Source organism: Monodelphis domestica, chromosome 4 (genome assembly GCF_027887165.1).
Source record: "Monodelphis domestica isolate mMonDom1 chromosome 4, mMonDom1.pri, whole genome shotgun sequence".
Classification (NCBI taxonomy): Eukaryota; Metazoa; Chordata; class Mammalia; order Didelphimorphia; family Didelphidae; genus Monodelphis; species Monodelphis domestica.
In genome coordinates, this window is record NC_077230.1 from 259219139 (window position 1) to 259235985 (window position 16847).

Sequence of the window (16847 nt, forward strand, 5' to 3'; positions counted from 1 at the left end):
GTTGCTAAAACTCCAATAGTAGAGCTATGTCAACAGTTTGATTCCTTCTAGTTATTGGAAGAATTGATGTACTAATGAATATTAATTTTAATTAATTTAAAATTTTAAATATATTTTAATATTTTAAATACATAGTTTTAAATAGATTATTATCAAGGAGGTTAGAGAATTATATCACAAACATCATACAACATGAACAAGTGTACTTTAAGCCAAAAATTCAGGAATGATTCATTAATAGGAAAACCATCAGTATAATTGAATATTAAAATAACTAAACCAATAGAAACCATATAATTATCTTAATAGATGAAGGAAAAGCCTTTAAGAAAGTACAAAAGACATTCCTTATTTTAAAAAAAATAGAGAGCACTGGAGTAAAAAAAGTAAAACTTTACTAAAAGTGATGAAGAACATCTATCTAACTCCCAATAAGATCAGAGGTGAAGTATGGATGCTCATTATAAGCATGATCTTTAATATTTTACTAGAAACTGTAACTTTAGCAATAAGAGCAGGAAAATAAATTGAAAGAATTATAATAGGCAATGAAGAAAAAAATTATCACTCATTTCTGATGATATGATAATAGTTTTAGAAAAACCCAAAGAATCAATTAAAAACCTAATAAAATAATTAACCTCATCAAAATTACAGAGTATAAAATGCACCCAAATAAATAATTAGCATATTACTAAGAAATAAAGTAGGTGATCAGTGGAACAGGTTAGGTAATTAACAGATATTAGTTAATGGCCAGAGTAACCATGTGTTTGACAAACTCGATGATGCAAGTTTTTGGGGCAACACTATTTGACAAAAAACTGAAAGGAAAACTGGAAAACATATTCCATACCATATACCAAGACAAAGTCAAAGTGCCTATTTAATCTAGAGATAAAGGGTGATACTATGAAGAAATAAAAGAACACAGAAAAGTCTATTTTTCAGATTTATGCATAGGGGAAGAATTCATGACCAAACAAGGTATAAAGAATATTATGAAAAACAAAGTAAGTAATTTTGATTGCATCAGTTAAAAAGTTCCTGCATAAACAAAACTAAAGCAACCAAGTTTAGAAGGAAAACAACAAATTTTGGGAAAATTATAACAAATTTCTCTGCCAAAGAGCTTAATTTCTCAAATATTTGGAGATCTGAATCATAATAATGAGAAAGCAAAGCATTTCCCAACAAAATAAATGGTCAAAGGATATAAATAGGAAGTTCCTAAAGGAATAAATTCAAACTATCTATAATCATAGGAGGAAATGTTCAAATGCAAATTAAAACCACTTATGAATACCACTTCATACTCATAAGAGTGGCTAATATGGCCAAAAAGGAAAAGATAAATGTTGGATGTGTCAAGGGAAAATTGGGACACTATTTCACTGTAATTTTGAACCATGTTAAAAAGATCATAAAACCATGTGTAAAAATTAAAATATATCTAGTAATAAAATATTATATTTTATGAGGTTTATTAAGGATTATTAGAATTCAAGGAATAAAGAAAATACAAAAATAAGAAACCACGTGCCCATGACTGATTAGCCAATTCAGAATACCCACATTTAGCTTACTTACTGCATCATTGCAATGAGAGAGTAGAGCATAGAAGAACCTGAGGTAGGTGTTACTGCCAGTTTAAATACTAATTGTGATCTTGCCCAGGTAGAGACTCAGGTGAGATTATAGGGAATTCTGGGAAATACCAAGGACTTCTAGGGATTGAAGGCTAGGGTTCAAAACTCCATTTTTACATACTCCCCTTTCATCATATTGGGAAAACAGTTTCCCCAAAAGGTTCATGGAAACATATTCAACTTAAAGATTACAATAATTTGAGGATAAGAGGAAAAAAAAACAATGATTACTGGGCATATTGACAAAAAGCCAGTTAGTAGGCAATCCCCTATGGCATAAGAGTATACATACAAAACAAATGCATTCAAACCCCACAGTTCAAATTACGACATCTCAAAGTTCATTCTGGATCTTCTGGTGCAGGATGTTGTCTGTGGAGGAATCTTCATGGTGTCTTCTTCAAACAGTTTACTTTCTGGATTCAGAGAGGTATCATGTTTCTTAACCTAAATTACTCTCAAAAGGAATTTAAACTTTGCAATTTAAAATAATAATAAATTTTACATACTCCCCTAAAGAGGGTTATTGAAAAACACAGGGATCACTTAGGGATGCATGGTTGAGTTATGAGGCATATGAATCAATTGACAACAGAAATCAAAAACATCAAAAAAATACAAATAAAAAGGATAATTTCTGGATGAAATATAGACTATCAAAGTCTTATGTGTAAAAAATTCTAAGTAAAGGAAAAATAAATCTATAAAAGGTCCTTGAATCAGGGCCCAATAAAAATGATATAAGCAATTAAGTATTTACCCAGTCAGTAGCCAGGACTACAGAAAGTTGCCACATTGTGAAATACAGAAAAGGGACAAGATTATAGGATCCAGGTAGGAGCCAAATTTGAGATACTTGTCTGTAAGTATTTTCACAAAGAGTGTGGATACAAGGAAGGTCTACGTCTTAACATATGTCAAACATCCCAACCGCGAGTCTCACACTAGGTTCAAGTCCTTTGTATTGGATTACAAGTTCATCAATCCTTTCTGGATTGGTTTCTTCTTCTTCTTTTTTTTGACCTGTATGCTCTTTTGTCACTATTCAGGTTAAGTCTGTGCTCCTTTTTGTATTCTCTTGTCCTTGAATCAGACAGAATCATTTAGCAAAGTCTAATAAATTTTCTTTTTAAATAATCTGTGGCATCATTTTTATAGTCTCAAGCTTTGGGGGCATGCATTGACATTATAGCAAATATATTTTAAACTTATATTACTGCAAAATCAGAAAAAAAGTTAAAGAATTTCTTAATACTGGTGACGTGTGCTTCAAATATAAAAAGAGAAAAAATAAAAAAAAAACTGAAATATTATATTGCACATGCAAGAAGAATATAATATTATTTTTATAGTCTCAGGTTTTGGGGGCATGCATTGACATTAGAGCAAATATATTTTAAACTTATATTACTGCAAAATCAGAAAAAAGTTAAAGAATTTCTTAATACTGGTGATATGTGCTTCAAATATAAAAAGATAAAATAAAAAAACTGAATTATATTGCATATGCAAAAAGAATATAATATTAAGAGTTTTAAAAATAAAAAATATATTGCTTATAATCATTGACACATTGTCAGCTAAGAAAATATAGAATACAAGGTTTCTCACCAAAAATGTGATCCATTTCCTCTTCATACCTGGCCATGATCCACTGTGAGTACAAGGCAAATGAATTTCACAAAGTAACAGTTTGTTTATAAAGAACAGTAGTACAACATGTAATGCAAATTCAAAAAGTACCAAAATCCCCAAAATTCTCAATAGCCCAAATAGTTATAATAGCAAACAAACACACTATCATATTTAACATGAGTCTGCTGTATGACATTTAAAGAATCCTATGAACTGATGGGTATTTGTCACAATTTTTACAGACCTAGCAAATCTTTGAACCTTGGCAAATACATTTTTAAACAAAGTAAAACCTATTTGGGTCTGTGTCATCATCAAGAAATCTAGAGATCATTCTGGTGGAAGTAAAGTGAGATGAGAGTTATAAATGAGGGATGGCTCTTTTGGGAGCCATCTAGGGGTACCATGCCCTGGGATTAACTTCCCTGCTCCTTTGGTATGAGATAGTGATGTCCCATCTATTCACATTTTTATAAATGTGGGAGGTGATGATTAAAATTTTATTTCACTTCAGCTACTAAAATGGATCAGAGTTGTTGAAAAAAAATCTAAAAATCGTGTCTAAAAGACCCCTTAAAATCAATTTGAGCTATTTAGCTCAGTAAATTTTGCAAATGTTGTTATACAATTTTAACCAGTTTTGATGAAGTCCATTCATCCTCTATGTGACAATTTACAAATTCAAAATAGAAAAGGCTGTTTTTATATATGGGCTTATTCAATAATATTTGTTCAGTATAATTATAGGGGAAAAACAACAGAATATAACAGTAGTTAAAACCCAGTACATTAAAATAATTCAATGTAACAGAATAGTATTGACTACATTAACATATGAATTTAAAACCAACAAAATTAAATGTTAAACAAAACAATCAGCAAAATGCAATAAAATACAGAGATTTTTTATAAAACACTGGAGTCTGAAAAGCCTTAATATATGTATATGTATATATATTACATATATATATGTATCTCTCTCTCTAACTCTCTCTCTCCCTCTCTCTCTCTCTACCTATCTATCTATCTATCTATCTATCTATCTATCTATCTATCTATCTATATCCTTCAGTCTCTTTAAAGTTCATTTTGTTTTTGTTTTTATCCATTGAGATACCATTTGCAGAACCATGGAATTGGTTCCAAGGCAGAAGATTGGTAAGAGGTAGTCAATGGGGGTCAAGTGACCTGCCCAGGGTCACACAGCTGGGAAGTGTCTGAGGCCAGATCTGAACCTACGACCTCCTGTCTCTAGGCCTGGCTCTCTATCCACTGAACCTCTCAGCTGTCCTACTAGAGTGAGGGTGGGTTTTTGGAATCTCAAATTGGGTAGGCCCAAATGGCAGAGTTGCAGGGAGATGAATTTCTCTCCTGAATCTCAGATGAGATAAATAAAAGGATCAGTGCACTCAATAAATATCCTTTGAAATAGGAAATGCACTGCTCTCTCATAGAATATGCCATACTTGTAACTTCCTGTTTGGAAAAATCTCTTCCTTCTCCTCGTTTCCCTCCCCCTCCTGTGGTCCCATGCCATGTGGAGGCTAATTGTAGCCTAAGGGAAGAACACTCCAGTTTTTGCCAGCTGGTTTGTAATTCCTGAAGACACAGAGGCAGCTACCGTAGCCTTGGTCCTGGGACTGGCCTGGGGTAATCTGGTTTGGCAGCTGGAGATTAGCTGGTGCCCAAGCTAGGGCAGGTGGGGACCTGGGAAAGTGATCTGGATCAAGCATGTCCAAAGTGAATGGCTGGAGGTAAGCACGGATGGAGCACAGAAGCAGGCAAGCAGGCAGCAGGAGTGAGCTGAATCAAGAGGCTTTGCTGAAAAGCCTTGGCAAGAGAAATGTGGCTTAAAAACATTATCTAGGCTATCTTTAAAATATAAAATTGAGAAGTTCTCATCCAATCTTATGGTTGCTGTTACTGCAAAAATTAAATTATATTTAGTAATAAAAATATCATATTTCATGAGGTTTACTAAAGATTATTAGAATTCAAGGAATAAAGAAAATACAAAAATAAGAAACCACATGCCCATGACTGATTAGCCAATTCAGCAATATTGCTCCTGATGTTGAGAGATCACAGATAGGAGAAATGAATCGATTTCTACAAAAATATTTAAAGTAGCTCTTTTTGTAATGCCAAAGAATTGGATACTGAAGGGTGTCCATTAACTGGGGAATTGCTGAAAATGGTTGTAAAGGAAAATTATTATGCCACATTAAATAATCAAAAGGACAAGTTTCTAAAAACCTAGACAGACTTATATGAAGCAATGCAAAGTGAAGTGGGCAGAATTAAGAGAAGATTGTATATAGGAATAGAAATATTGTATGATGATCAGTTGTAAAGGACTAAACTGTTATCAGCAGAACAAGGTTCTAAGAAAACAACAAGGGATTAATAATAAAGCAAACAGAAGAAAAATGAATCAAACAACAAGAAATGCTATCTACAGCCAAAGAAGGAGCTGATGGAATCACATTGCAAATCAAACTATTCCATCCTTTATGTTATTTACTTAGTTATTAATTTTATATATGAAAAGTGTCATTAGTCCCATTGTGGGGAATATGGAAATAAATATTGTATTGAAGCACTTATATTACCTATAATAGACTCATTCCCATCTCCAATAAGCAAGGCTGGAGGAGAGAATCTGAATCTAGGATGTCAGAAATGTGAACTTTACATTACTCTACCCTACTTAGTCTAACAAAAACAGGAATGTCTACACCCAGACTTAAGGAATAAGTATTTAGGAGGATGGCCTATGACAGACATGTGCTAGCAAATGACAAATCAGAAACAACTGACAGGCCCTCTGGGCTGTTCTAAGTCAAGCTCAAGCTACCATTGGTACATGTGAGATGCAGAAAAGTGATGTAAAAACCATCTATATATTTCACGTCACTTCCTCTTTCTGGCCTCTTTGCATAGAGAGGTGGTTCTGGCAGCAGCTTGCTGAGTATTTTGGCATTTTGGCACGGTGGCAGCTATTTCTGGGTTTCGCGGTGAGTTTTCCTTGATATTATACTGGGAGAAACTTAGTAGCCTAGTTCAAGTGAGGCATCTTCACTGAACTCTCTCAGAGTTTTGGCCAATTCTGTTCTTTACCTTGCAAACACTATCCTCTTAGAAAAGCCTCTAATCTTCTTCAAAGACCTCATGGTGGAGGTCTTTGAACTTCCCCTGGCACAGGTCAGGCATGAGAAATCCTATACTTTCTTCTTTCTCTTCTCCTTAATTCCCTCCCTCTATATTAATTAAAATCATGATAAATTTCCAAACTGACTTGGGTATTTTATTTGTGATTTTCTCTGGCAACCAAATTAATTTATATTAGGTCATAATCCTAAAATTATCTTCACAGAAAACAATAGTAAAAATAATAAATACATACGATTTAAAAAAAATGAAATTTAATTTTAAAAGAGTAGATGTAAATGCAACAGAGGAATCTTCTGTATTATAGAGGTCTTGGATCCTGCCCCAGGAGAAGTATTTAGTCTAAAATTAATAACAAATATTGTTTACTATTCTGGAACTAATTTTATCTCAGGAATGTTTGTGTATCAATACTTATTCAACCATTCATAAAACATATCCCAGACACAAATATGCATGTGTAGATAGAGATATAAATATGAATATCAAAATATTTGGTTCTAAATTTATATGTCTTTCTTTATAATGTTTTTGGAATATTGGTAATATAATTATCAAATTTGAGACTTTGTTTCAGGGAGAAGTTTGTTTAGTGAATTAAATATGCTACACAGTATTTCAATATCATTCAAGTCCACTAGTCTATTCAGTTGTATGAAAAACCTGCAATTTTCATCCATTACATCCATATACGTATAAAAATGTATATGCACACATTGATGAACTAATTCTATGGATTCCAGTTAGAGTCTGAATTAGAGGTTCTTAATTTTTTAGGTTATTGGTCCCTTTTATACTCTTAAAAGTTATTGGGAATTGTAAACCTTAAAATTTCTTAGACTTATGAATGTTGGAAATTTCCCCATTTCCAACATTAGGTAGGGATGGTCCTTATCCTCCTTACCTAAGACTACTTTAGGACAGAAACCTTTTGCTAAACAATAGAAAGGGCTTTGACCTATGCTTAAGCATAGAACAGGAAGTTCTTTGAGTCATGATTGATTTTAGAATTAATACAATAGAGATACTTGGAATGACAGAACCAGGTCTTGGAACTTCCAATCTCCACCCTACTCAGGGTAACAGGATTTAGGAAGGGCTGCAGCAAAAGGATCAAGATTTAATTATTTGAGAATATGACCTTCAACAGACATGTGCAAAGCCACAGACCTCTGGGAGGTCCTGGGTTAAGCTAGAGCCACCTTTGGCACAGGGAAGACATGGACAGTGATTGGTAGATGTGAAAACTGAGGGGAGGGAACTGAGAGGGTTTCCTTAAAGATAGAGGGGTCTGAGGACTGAGGGGTGGTTGGAGAGGTTTTGCTCTGAGAGGTTGTGCTCTGAGAAGCTTGCTCTGAAGGAAGCTGGAGGTAGAGGGCCCCTGAGACTGTTTCTCCATTTTGGTCACGTGAGTGATAGGGACTGATCTCTTTTCTTTGCCTCAGCTATCTAAGGGCTTGGGCCTTTTGGCCCAGCCTAAACAGAGGGGGTATTTAAGCCCTATTCCCTTCTCTCCGCTTTCTCTCTCTCTCTCTCTCTCTCTCTCTCTCTCTCTCTCTCTCTCTCTCTCTCTCTCTCAAATACCTTTCTTCCTCCTGTTTGTAATTAAACTCCATAAAAGGTTGACTGCTGACTTGAGTTTTCATTTAGGAATTACATAGCTGAATTCCTTGGCAACCTTAAATTAATCTATATCAGTCTTTTAAAGTGATTTCCATGTCACAGAATACCTCTATGCTCCTAAAGAAATTTGGTTTATGTCAGTTGTATCCACTACTATTCACTTCATTTGAAAGTAATATGTCTTGTTTTCTTGTTCAAATTATTTAGACATTGTAAATTCCCTGAATCTTGGGGAACATTGGGGTCCCTGGATCACCCTTTGGCAACCATCTATCTAGACAATTAGAAGTATCAAAAATGCCAGAGCCCATTTGATTGACAGAAAATGAACAAGTATTTGGGACATTTGGTAGGATCTATGCACACAAAGAATATTAAAAAGATATAGAGACACAGTAGAGAAGTCCATATTCTGTATGGGCCAAGGTTAGATCATTCCTCTAAAAATTGTTTTAGTCATTTATTTAGCTATTTCTATGAATAACACATATCTTAGGAATTATTGTAAAAAATAATAGTTAATAGTAGAGACCTATAATAAATAATAAAATATTAAATAGTAGATATTGTTGAGTAAAAGTAAATAATAAAAATAATAAATACTATTGTCAATAGTAAATCTTAAAAGGACATACAAGCTTTCAATTTTTCTCACCAGCTTCTCTGGTAATCTGCTCTAAAACATCATCCATTTCCTAAAGTCAAAAACTCCATCTGAATCCTCAGTTCAAAGAAAACATTGGACAAATTTGCATAACATTCCCATAAAATGGCCCTCCTTCCCACTTGCATTCCTTAGGAATAGATTACAGAAGAACTTGATAGAGAGTTATAGTGTTCTCCTGGACACATTGAATTGACCAAAAACCTTGTAAACCACTAGAGATCAATTTGGTCCACAGTCTTTCCTGCTCTTTCCTTGTCTTGTAAAACAGTAAATACTCCTGGAATATTCTGCTCTTCAAGATATTTCCTATAATCTCAAACTTGAGGCTTTTCTCTTAGGTTATAATTTAGAGTCATAAGTTACCCTGCATCAAATTCCACTCTTAAGTTTAAGTTTTCAAACCAACTATTAAAATGGAAATTATACAGTTGCTGATTTTATGTTCTGTGTGTGTGTGTGTGTGTGTGTGTGTGTGTGTGTGTGTGTGTGTGTGTGTAATTTCTCTCTTTTTTTCCTCTTTATAAAATACATTTTCTTCCTGGGTATTCCCTCCCTGGATTTTCCTAAATGATGTGCAGCCCAGAAAACAATTAAAAACTAAAAAAAGACCTATTCCCTATGGATTAAAGATACAGGCCACACAGCCGTTTCCCAATTGATTACTCCTGGTCCGAGAAAAAGACAAAGCTGTGATTGTTGGTCCCTAAAGCGTACCTCTATCTTTATCCTTAGAGGAGTCTGATTTATATGACATCCCATAGCATCTCAATATTTCTTTGACTTGCCTTCCATAAACACTGAAGAGGATGAATAATAAAATACATCAGCAGAACATTATCGAAGACTTTGAAAAGGATAAACAGTCCCTGAATCCAGCTCTGTCTTTCTTTAAGGATAAGAATTGGGATGATAAAATTGCTTTTCTTCTCTCCTCCATTAACTTTTTTAAAGGTCACTGCAAATTATGGATATTTGAGTATACAGAGAAGAATTAATATAAGAGAAAATTCCCTTACCCTTAAATTCTATTTGAAGTGAAAACTATTCAACAGAAACTGAGAAGTGGTATCCCTTTCCCAAGATGCATAGTTAAGAAATAAATATTATTCCATTTTGTTTTTAAGCCAGATACTCCTTCCATCAAAGATTTATAGACTCAGTTGGAAGGAACCTGAGTGGTCATCTACTTCAACTTATACCTAGAAAAAATGATACACTTTATAACACACTTGAAAAATGTCCATTTGACAAATGACAAGTTCTGAATCCCAAACAATTCTGTGAGGTAGTTTGTGTAAGCATTATGCTTTCCATTATAGAGCTTAAGGAACTGAGACACCATGATATGAGTGAGTAGCTCACAAACTATTAGTTGCGAGATCTACAATCCACTTACCCTCTACTCTTTCTCCCTGGCTTCATGTTACTCAAGCCTCCACTTCCCATTGCAGTAATCCATGCTCCCTTTATGAAATCTTGGAATTCTGAATAGTAAGTATTCATGATATTTGGTGAGATACACTACAACAGTTCTGTCAGACTCAGGTAGAAATGGAGGTTCTATTGTATTATTTTATTTATTTTGTTAGTTATTTCCCAATTATATTTTAACATGTTTCTTGGCTGCTCTAGGAAATATTGCAGGTTGCACTGTTCCTCACAGCATAATTGACACCTCTGCACTACACCAAAGCCATCTTCACATTATGTCACCATTGAATACTTTCTTTCTCACTCATTTCTTCCTTGCTATTCCTCTATTCTTTTATCTTCAACTCTGAGAATGAAAATCATATCAATATTTCCAAAACATTTTTCCTCTAACAATGATCCCTCAATATTTTGCCGTCTAACATTATAAAGTAAGCTCCTTGGTGGAAGGGTTGTCTTGCTTGATTGTATTTATATCGTCATCACTTCATGCACTGCCTAATACATAAGTATTTATTAGATACTTTTCCAATTAAGGTTAAAATCTTAGTCATAAAAACTCTATTCCCAGGGCTCTTAGTGCAGTACACTAATTCAAAAGAAGAAAGGATATTTATAGGACTTCATATAACCTGAGTTTGTCACTAGACAGTCTTGCTACATGGAAGCATGTATTTATGTGTAAAATGTATACATAAACAAAATTTCCATACTTATCCAGAAAATAGGGGTCAGAACAATAGGTCGCAACTAGGCAAACATGAACAGACAACTTTTGAAGTAAAAAGGAAAGGATTTTCATCATGAATATTAGTATAACACCAGGGGACACATATTGATAGCTCTATTCATTGGATTTTGAATTAGAAATTATTGTTTTCTCTTTGAAAATCTCACTTACATTTTTTAAATTAAGATGTGATTTTCCCCTGATAACTTTCAGTCCCCCAAACACAAATATTCTTACCTTAGTGATCACTAATGATGACAGAAAATACTTAAGGGCAGGAAATTTGTTTGCTTCCATCTCTTATTCCTTATCAGAATTTGATATGGCCGGACAACTGCTTGCTAACAGTGACAATAATGGATTTTTGGTCAAAGGGTTTTCTATGTGTTTATATTTCTTAAGATAAAATCAAAAGTAGTTTTTAAAATTTTCTGAGCTCTGAAGGTCTTGGGTCACAGATATTCATGGTAATTTAGACTGGTGAAAGAAGTGGACTTAGGAAAGCACAGCCAAGGTGAACCAAGAGCAAGATATAGGAAAAAAGATGTTATGATTAAATCAAATGACTTGAGTTTTAATCCCAGCTCTACCATTCCATGGATATCACAAAACTGAACACATCAATTAACCTCTCTGTGCCTCCTTTTTATCATCACTTAAATGGAGATAATAATACTTGCACCACCCATATTTTTATAACACTTTGGAAAACTTAAGGTCATATTTAGTTATCATCTATCATCTATCAACCTAAAACAGGAGAAGTCCCATAAATTTTTTTAATCCTTACCTCCCACTATAGAATCAATATTATGTATTGGTTCCAAGGCAGAAGAGTGGTCAAGGCTAAGCAATGGGGGTTAAGTGACTTGCTCAGGGTCACATAGCTGGGAAGTGTCTGAGCACAGATCTGAACCTAGGACTTCCTATCTCTAGGTCTGGCTCTCTATATAATTGCCCAGATGAAAAAACATTCAACAAACCCAAAGATGAGTCTCTATATAACCTTAACCAAGATAATCCTGTAGATAAGAGAAATATAGCAATCTGATATCTCTGAGCTTATACTAGAAACCTTTCCAAGAAGAATGAATTTCCCATAACCTTTTTCTCCACTGGCATTGTGTTTCAGAAACCAAACTAACACCAAGACACTAGAAGGCAGAGAGAAATGTCATATGAGGCAATTGAGGTGCAAAAATAGAGAAATATTTTGTCTTTTGCTTTGGGCAGGGGACAGAAAGAGCAACAATATTTTCTTTAAGCTTCCATTTTTCCCAGTGTTTTCTTTTGGATTCTAATTACAAAACCTTTTATCACCCAATAAAAATGCTTAATTTCCCACTAATCAAAATCTGACCATTAAAATAGAATACCATTCGGTGTCTATCTTGGCACAGGCTTGTTAAATTCACAGATCATTTATTCAAATACAGTAAACGAGGGACCATACTGGAATCTTACCAGATGTCTTAAAGCTCAATTATTTAAATAATGGCAGTCATTTCTCATGTGCACTATATGGGTTTATCCCTGTCTAAGAATGATAATGCATTAACCCTTTTAATTCCTCACATGGATGAGTAGTTTAGGACCTAAATTATACTCATTGATTAATACAAGTATGTTAAATTGACAGTGAATTTGGCACTTATACTTTACACAATTCCTGTCTATATGCACATTGTGTTCTGGCAATAATTACTTATATCCTTTAAGCTTGAAGGCCCTGATATAAAATGGAGTAAGAAAAAACAAAATGAACAAGCAAATCTCTCTCTCTCTCTCTCTCTCTCTCTCTCTCTCTCTCTCTCTCTCTCTCTCTCTTTTTTTAGTAAATTCCTAGATGGTCTATTCCTTGAATTGAGAATATAGTTCCAAAGTTTGTACTATGTTAAGGTTGGTTATTCAAGCTGTACCAAGAAACCAAACTAGACCTCTGCTAACTATCAGTGTGATCTGTTGAGTGCTATGTTCATGCTACTGGTTATACTGGTGATGATGATTAAAATGATGATTTATTTATATTGCACCTTAAGTTTTACAAAGTGTTTTCTTTACAATTATTATCCTGTTTTATCCTTAGAACATTCATGACAGTGGGTGCTATGATTATTTCCATTTTGTAAATAAAGAAACTGGGACAAAATTTGTTAATTATCCAGGATCATACTGCGAATAAATGTAAAAGACCACATTTGAACTCACTCTAGGATCAATCTGCTGCCCTGCTTAGCTGTCTCCTGGGGAATATCTAAAGATTTGCTATATAATCTCTCTAAGTTGTTTATCACCATTAAGATAGATGAAACACTAGGCACTATTCATCCATCTGTTTTTTGTTTAGGTGAAGAAAAAATATAGATCTAATTTAAAAGGCTCCAAAATGTTTTAGGGCTCCATATATTTACTATTTTGTTAGTAAGATAAAAAAAATATTAGAAAATTTTGGTCTGTAATTAGTAAGCTTCATACCCAGAACTGAATGAAAATTTTTTGATGAAATCATTACTTAGTTTGACCCAAGATTTTAAGAGTGAGTATTATATATATATATATTTAAATAATGATTTTCTGGATATGCCTACTTATTTGAGGTTTTTGGCTATCATTTTGGTAGTAGTTTTGGATGTGTTTTTTTTTTAATGTTGTGTTTTGACTTTTTCAAAGGTGGTTTGATTTATGGAAATATGATATTAAAATATCCAGCCCACAAAACCTCCAGGTTGCTTACTAGAATGAATGTTTCATCTTCTTTCATATATGAGATTTCTTGAAATATTTTCAACTGTGCTCATTATTGGTATTTTTAAATATCTTAAATCAGGCATAGCCCTTTGAAAAGTATTTAGGATCTAAAAAATCACCACTTGCTCTCTATGTATACATTACAAGAAAAATTCTAAATGACTATTTTTTCTACCCAGACATAACTTTGTCCATGGCTGAAATAATCTTCTTAGTAAGCCGAATAAGTATATATACAGGTTTTCCCAGTAGACTTTGTTTTAGTAACTTAAAGATTTATTCATCTTTTTGAGCACCCTACCTAATATCTTATTCATAATTATATCCTCTTTTGTATATACTTAATGGTATATATCTATAAAGTGAAAACTTCTATTTTCTGCCTGCTACCACCAGTATTTTTTCTAAGTGTTAATAATACTACTCTAGACAGTTAGGATAATCTCAGATATAAGCCTAATCCAAATTTGCACAAGACATTATATCAAATATGTACACAGTATGAGGTCTTAAGTGACCTTACCAAATCTAAAGAAAATACATTCATATTATACTTTGTATAACATACTTGGAGTTTTATATCACTAAAAAAACTACAAATACTTGAAATAAATTAATATATTGTCTCAAAGATGGAATGTCTTAAAGTCCCAAGCACATGAATAGCATATTGATTTAGTACTTATTCAATTATCTGTCAGTGCTAGTACATTAATTATAATATTTTATTTTTCATTCTTATAAAGCCTTTGACTTGGATCCATACTTGAAGCTTATTCATTTTCTGTAAAACCATAAGAAACTAATGCAAAATTAAACATACTAGAGAATTTGATCATCATGTAGAGGCTTTTGTAAATCATGACACTGAACAATGATGACAAGAACAATAAGTTTAAATTTTACATCATTCATACTTTACGCTGATTCTGTTTCTGTTAATGTTGTGATAACCTAGTAACGCCTATTTTAAAATGAATTTTATATAGTCCTAAATTTTTTCTTAAAAAGTGAGTCAAAGCAAAGTGTCTTGCCAGAAGATGACCACAGAGATTCTAGATGGAGGTGACAAAGTAACTAGCATTGATTATAGATTAAGAGATTTGGATTCCAGAACAGATTCTAACATTCTAAAATTTCCACCATCCTCAGAACTCCTTAAGTGCTTCAGAAACTTCTATCTGACTCATGTGATAGGTAGATAAACTAGTGGATTCATGGAATTCTTACTTTGAAGGTTATTTTAGTATTTTTCTAATTATGTAATGAAGTCATGTATTCTGATAATTCTTTTTGGACATTTGAATGAGATACTTTCTTTAAATTTTACTTAGGCTCCGAGTCTATCGATCTTTTGAGCTATTGTATTGTGGTTGAGAACACTGTGTATATACATAGTATAAATAATAAGCACACATGTATGCATATGTATGCATACATGCTTTCATATATAGATTGCATAAATATTGAGAGAATACATATACTTTATATGTATACGTATATGTAGATACATCTTTATAGTTAGAGAGAGACTTCTTTCTTTAGAGAATTTTATTTTTTATTTTTTTTAAAAGGAGCAATTTGCAACACAATTTTATTGAAAATACTTTAGCACAATATTAGCGGAAATAACAGGAAATTCATTTTGTAACAGTGAAAATGATCAGCACAAGCAGTATAAACAATAATATTCATCGACATTAACAATAGCTAATAAAGGAAAGATATGGCATAAATACTTACTGATTAATATGACATATTTTGGGGGTGAGCAACTTTGGTATGATTCTGGTTCCCTAATTCATGTTATTTGGAATGAGACTGATTCTACATGCATGTAGCAAAACTGGATATAAATGAAAGATCTGGCTAGTTTAATTTATTGTGGCAAATTTAGAGAAACCCACAAGAAAGAAAAAAAAAACAGTATTTTCTCCTCTTGAGGCAACCTTTACAGACTATTTGACCCTTCACATGGTTTTGTATTCTATTGTATATATGTAAACACAGCCATATTTAACATCATAAAATTATTTTTAAAATAGACAAAAACTAAAGTAACATTAAATAAATGAAAAAACAATGATTTCTCATCAGAGCAGACTATGTAGATTTCATCCTGTTTTGTGCTAGAGGATAAAATCAGTTCTGGATATTTTCATTTCAATGGGCTTCAAATATTCTGAAGAGTAGCTACACTATTCCCACTGCATTCCAGTAACACTAACACAAATAACTGTACAAAGTCTTTTGGGATACGTTGTATAAGTAGCCAAAGAAATGTATTTGGTCCCTTCTTTTAATCATATTAGATGAACTTGCTATATATCTAGCCATCTGCTCATGCAATGTGCACATTTAAACTTTTTCCATAATTTCCTCACCAGATTACTTTAGAATTCTCTTTTGGAAAGTATTTTACTGCATAGAAAAATTCAGTAAACTTGAAGGCAAAACATAAATGTTGGATACATCCTTTTTAGACCTGTTAACCTGAAATTTAGTGCTATAATCCTAAATAATGCTATTATTAAAAGAAAAAAGATAACAAAGTTGGTTATTTTTAACTAAAAGACAGGAAAATGGTATTTCCCCACCATTTAAGGTTGGTCTGCATAACCATATGTGATTTCTTCTCTCTCTCTCTTTTTTTTTTGGTCTAAATTATACAGATTCAATATCTAGACAAAGTGCATTAAGAAATAGGACCAGGTAATGTTCAGGTTTTGTTTGTTTGTTTTTGCAGCATAGGGTGGTGCTGTTTTAACATCAAGTTTTCCTTTAACTTCTGAGTTAATAAAACAAAAGTTTTAAATGGTCATTTTTCATGTAAAAATATTAGTTTAGTGATTTCTTCATTGACACTCTTGGGAATAATCAGGTATTGTTTTAATCAAACATTTAATATTTATCTATCAATACTTTCCCCCCAGATTTCCTTTATTACTGCCTTCCAGGTAAATGTTTTAACTCTAGAATTATTCAATGAAGCAAGTGCTAGAGACTTTTAACAATTTTAGACTACAAATAACACAGATATACTAACCACAAAAAAGGAAAAGGACATTATATAAACATATATTTAAAATCGTGATGATTCCAAACTTCTTTATTCATGTCAAAGAGAAAAATTTAAAAAGACTGAATAGACAGTGGATTTAAGCCCTAAAAATCCTTAATAGAGTGTGAGAGC